Below are 6,000 nucleotides of genomic sequence, written 5' to 3' on the forward strand. Positions count from 1 at the left end.
GTAAAAAATGTGATTTGAATTAAGGAGACCTGCTAATTAATTGAAGTAAAACTGCATTAGCATATTGTTTATATACAAACGACTATAACAAAATAATTATTTAAAATGAAAATAAATTGATAAAAAATCCTATTATTTAAAACGAAAAAGGGCCAAAATTATCTCTAAACTTTGGAAAATAGTTCATCTATACCCTTTGTTATACTATAGGGTTAATTATACTCTTACCGTTATACTATGAGATTTATTATATCCTTATGTCTAACGGATGCCATGTGGCATCATCCCACGCCTTCAAAATTATTTTCCCCTCAAATTATTATTTACCCACTATAATAACCCAACCCGACCCGAATTCATTTTTTTTAGCCAAAAATATACAGACCCAACTGTGCAAAAGATGAATTCGGGTCGGGTTGAGTTATTATATGATTTCAACAAAATAAAATTACAATTTCCTAATTTCCCAAAATTAAGATTTTTAATAATTCAATCAATAATCAACATCTTCTTGTTGTTCATTCCTTCTAATAACAAGAGCAAAATAACCAAGAACAGCACAAAGAGCAGCAACAACATTCCCTTTTCTAATCAAAACCTTAACCACAAATCCAATAATATCACCTGTCAATTTCTTTCCTTTCAACGCCAAATCCCTTCTATTTTTACTAGCAAATGTTAACAAAACCAAAATAGTAATACAAGTCATCAAAGTAGCTGGTACTGCTACAGCTAAAGCTGCAACCATTGATAGAATACCAAAAGCTAAACCTAATAACACATATGCATATAAAGCCAACTAGAAAAAACTGAGTTTGTGGCGTTTAAGGAATTAGCTGACATAGTTGATTCATACCAAGAAAGAACTGTTTTGAGAAAATTCCAAGAAATTGATAGTAAAATTGTGTAAACTGTGACAAATAGGAACACCCGCGTTCTTCTTTTGCTCATGATTTTTATGAAGAACACATAAGAGATTATTGATTGATTTTGTGGAATTTGAGGTTCTTGTTGTTGTTTTGTTTCTGCCATTTTGAATGGTTTTTTTTTTGGTATGATTTGGTTAGCTTTTTGGACTTTGATTTTTCTCAATGGTTTCTATTCAAAACCCAACGGGTCCGTATATTTTTGGTTGAAAAAAATGAATCCGGGTCGGGTTAGGTTATTATAGTGGATAAATAATAATTTGAGGGGAAAATAATTTTGAAGGTCTGGGATGATGCCACGTGGCATCCATTAGACATAAGGGTATAATTATCTCATAGTATAACGGTAAGCGTATAATTGGCCCTATAGTATAAGGAAGGATATGGATGAATTATTTCCCAAAGTTCAGGGGTAATTTTGGCCCTTTTCCGTATTTAAAAATAAGGACAATCATCAATAAATTATATTAAAGTTAAAAAAATGTATAAAAATAGTATTTTATGCTATTTAATGACTAGGAAGCCTAAAGAAGTTAATTTTTAAATACAAAGGGCCAAAATTGGGTGTCAACAGTCCTTGAATGTTTGTTTTTTCTTATTTGTAGTGCATTACACCAAAAGAAACAAGGTTTCCAAAATCCTCAACTCCTTATAAAAGAATGGGAAAAACAACCAAATCATAATTGCATCCCACGTAAGTGAGCAAGAAATTGATTTCATCAATTACTTGGTGGCTCTTATGATGAAATCATAGAACCCCTAATGCCAGAACCCATTTCAGGCACTCCATTTTCCAAGTAAGCAATGTGCTAACTTTATATACTTGGAGTTTTCAAATGTGACATATAAAGAGATTCATAGGGCAAACATGGGCATCAGTGAGTGAACCAGCAGTTTATTATCATGATGGTGGATACTACATTATTAGGTTTCAATCAAAAGAGGATATGAATGAAATCCTATACTCAGGGTCTTACTTTGTCAATAATAAACCTTTGATTGTTAAACTTTGGACCCCAGATTTTGACCTGAATGATGAATTCCTGACAGAGATACCACTGTGGGTTACAATCCCTAATCTACCAATGAGTTTTTGGAGTTGCCCTGCATTGAGTAGATTGGCTAGTGCCATTGGGATACCTTTATATGTAGACGAATGTACTACTAAACAGACAAGAGTATCATATGCTAGAATGTTGATTCAAACAAATGTTACTAAGCCACTACCTGATCCAGTTACCATCTATGATACAAATGGAAGAGAACTTGAACAAACTATAGAGTATGACTGGAAGTCGGTGTATTGTGAAGCTTGTCATCAAATTGGCCATGTATGCAGACCTAAACAACAAGATGTAACGACCCGTTTGGACGTTATAGTTCTTTCGGCTTTTCCGCCCGTTCCCGAGCATTATTAGCTCGTTTTTTACTCGAGGGGAACGCTGATATGCTTCCCCGGGTGCCTAGACCGAATTCGGGCAACTTTGGTGAAAATATAGGCTTAAAGTGAAAATGATTGACCCAACGTTTACTGTTGGGAAAACAAACCTTTTTTGAAATTCTGTCGATTCCGAGAGGTCCGTATGGTTGTTTATAACTTGTGTGTATATTTGGTTCGGTTCCCAATGCACTTGGGTGCATTTCGGGACTTGGGATGGAAATTTGAAATTAAGGCACCGGGGGTTGGATCGGTTAACAAGACCTCCGTTGGGAATTCCGAGGCTACAGGCGCGTTCGTAGCGCGTTTTTATGTGGGACTATGTGTCTGGTAAGTGAGCAGATCGCCTCGAAAATTAGTCGAAAAATCGGATCAAAAGGAAATCTTGGGTTAAGTTTCTGGTGTCTGGTGCCCACTTTAGCGGCACCAGACAACGGCAACGGCACCGCTGGGGTGGTAGCCCTGCCGCTGGAGCGACCAGGTGGTCTCTGGGGCTACGCCGCTGGGGCGGTCCAGGTACCGCTTCAGCGTGTGACGGGCAGTTAATAATATTAATGAAGTGTTAAAAATCCCTAGGCCCTGATTTTATCCCATTTCGATAATTGAGCTTGAAGAAACTGCTCTTAAGGATATTTATAGGAAAATCTTGCAGGTAATTCCTACTCACTCTTCCTTTAAACCATAATCATGTTTGGTAAGAGTTGAAAGAGGGTTTGGAAGAATATTGTTCCTAGGATTATAAATGAATAAATTGGTGATGTTTTGTTTGATATTGACTAATCTAGGCTCATTAATCATAGATCTTTCACTTTTAACGTAGAATTTAGGATTTGGAGATTTAGGGTTTATACCCAATTTGGGGGTTTTGCATGAAATCAGAATCTAGGGTAATTATTGAGCTAAATCAGCAATTAGGGTGGGATTATGATTGCCTAGTACTTAATTTGGCATTTTGCCCACGAAATTCTAATTTTGCCCTTGTGGGCCTGTTTCCCCAATTTCTAGGGTTAAAATGGACTTAATTGATATCATAGCAATATTTCTATCATTATTCATGATTTCTAATATAGAATTCGATTATTCTTAGACTACTTTAGTTTTGAGCTTCAGAGGAAGGGCAAGGCAAAAAAATGACTTGTTGGTGTTGCGGTTCGACAGTCCAGGTAGGTTATGTCTTACCTTTAGTGAGACTTCGTATAGTGAATCACATATTTAGATTATAATGTCGGAGATAACATGTGAACCTTCGGGTATGAAGTTGGATGGATATTGCCTTAGGTTGGGTCGTGATGTGTGTTGGGACTAGCCACCCCGTTATGCGTGCTTAATTTTTCAATTGTGTTGGCTTGATGCCATGTGTAGTTGGTAATTATCGACTTCTGTCTTGTCGTCTTGATTTGGATAGAATTGACATACTCGTGGTTGGTATTTATACTTGGATATATTATTGGCGTACCCACTATTGGTACTTGACTTATTGATACATGTTGGCATACCCACTGTTGGTATTGTGATGTGATACTTGTTGGCGTACCCCGTTGTGGTACTTGTGATATTGAACTTGATTGATTTACCTATACATTGCACACATTCTCTCATGTTCATGCATGGCCGATATCCGGTGATAATCCGGTATCGTTGATTGAGCAAAATTGGTATTTGATAAACGCTTTTACTTGAGTGACTGTGAGATGGCCGATGTCCGATGAGCTATTTCAGCATCGTTGTTGCATGGCCGATTTCGATGTTATTCTGGAATCATTGTTAGTGCATGGACTCCGCGGGTCCCCCAGGGTGGTGCTGGTGAGACTCCCCCGGTGAGCAATTAGTCAGGTTCCCGTCTGTTTGTTGGGCAAAGATCCAGGATGGGTGGCACTTAGACTTCGCGAGTCATGCTGGGTTGTGCTACCGAGACGTCGATATTTCCGTCCGGAGTACATGTGTACACCTCATTTGCATGGCATGTCATCACATTCATACCATTATTGCACTGCATTGCATTATGACTTGATTGAGATGTTGTGATAATTGGATTGTGGTGATTCTGTTATGGTGATGGATCGTGATGATTCTATTGTGGTGTTTGGATTGGATTGGGTACATTCGGACTTGGCAGATTTGGGTTTAGATGCTTTACGTAGGCGATGATGGATATCTGTTTGTGATTATATTGACTTATACTTGCTAGATTCCTTATTTATCTGCTTTATCTTCTGAATTATGTTAACCATACTTAGTCGGCCGATGATGTCTACCAGTACTGTTGATTGTACTGACCTGCACTTGCTGCATTCTTTTATGAATGCAGAGTACCAGGTCGGATCTACTTCTCTAACCCGTGGCTGATCGACTCTTCAGCTTCCACTCGAGTTTTTCAGGGTGAGCATGGAGTCTGCTGATCTTGAAGACTCTCCTATTACTTATGTCTTGTTTTCCATTCCGAGACATGATTTGAGACTACTTATGTATTATTATTCAGACTTTTAGTATTTAGATTTAGATGCTCTTGTATGACCAGACCAGATATTGGGGTGGATTCATTTACTTCAGCATTTGTTGATATTATATTATACTATATTATATTTGTGAGACTTACGTTTTTTTTACTTTATTCCGCTATTTTTCTGTTATTTTTAAATGTTGAGTTAATGGTTCGCCAACCGAGGTGGAAAAGGTAGGTACCCGCACGACTTAATGAAAATAGGTCGTGACACAAGATAACCCTCAGCATTTTGAGCAACCTAGAAAAAGAAGAAGAGCTAGAAGAATTCCACAACCAAATACTGAACAACCTGTTCAAGCAGCTAAGGTACTTGAGCAAACAAAGGAAGCAGTACACAATACATTTGTCTAAGTGTGGAAAGCTAAGGAGGGAGAAATTGATAAGCAAGGAGCAGAGGTGGGTGAAAGTAGCAACAACCCTTTACCTGAGAGACAAATGAGTGTAGTTTCTCAAGAGCAAAAAATAACTCCTGTACAGACTGCTCCTCAACAGTCTGTAATAGTGTCAAATGCACAACACCAAACTTTGAATGAGGTACAAGTGACCAAGCAGACCCAATAGGAGCAACAACCTCTTGTACAACCTGCACAAACAACTCAGCAGATTGCAATGCCAGCTGGGCCCTCAAATGCTCATATTACAGCACTACTTGAGCAGGCTAATGGAAGAGACATGAGGAGTCATGTACTTACTTTCCCAGAGAAGTTCCCTGAGCTATCAGCAGCAACAACCAAGCAAAGGAAAGGTGCAGGAAAGGATGGACAGGTGAGGATACTAAGTAACCCACTGAGAAGTGGGAACCAAACTACATCATCATGACTTGGCTAGTGTGGAATGTTAGGGGGATAAATAAGATATATAAACAATGAGAATTAGTAGCTTGCATGAGAAAGAGGCACATCAAATTAGCTGGATTCCTTGAAACAAGAGTTAAGGAAAATAAAGTAAAACAGGTGAGTAGTGCCATTCTACAAGGATGGGGAATACAGTGTAATTACCAACATGCCCATAATGGGAGACTGTGGTTAGTATGGGATACTACTATGTATGTAGTGGATATACTCAAAGTAGAGGCACAACTTATTCATACAAAGGTGAAAGACAGACATTCAGCTTTTGAGTCTGTGTTGACT

Source organism: Lycium barbarum, chromosome 7 (genome assembly GCF_019175385.1).
Source record: "Lycium barbarum isolate Lr01 chromosome 7, ASM1917538v2, whole genome shotgun sequence".
Classification (NCBI taxonomy): Eukaryota; Viridiplantae; Streptophyta; class Magnoliopsida; order Solanales; family Solanaceae; genus Lycium; species Lycium barbarum.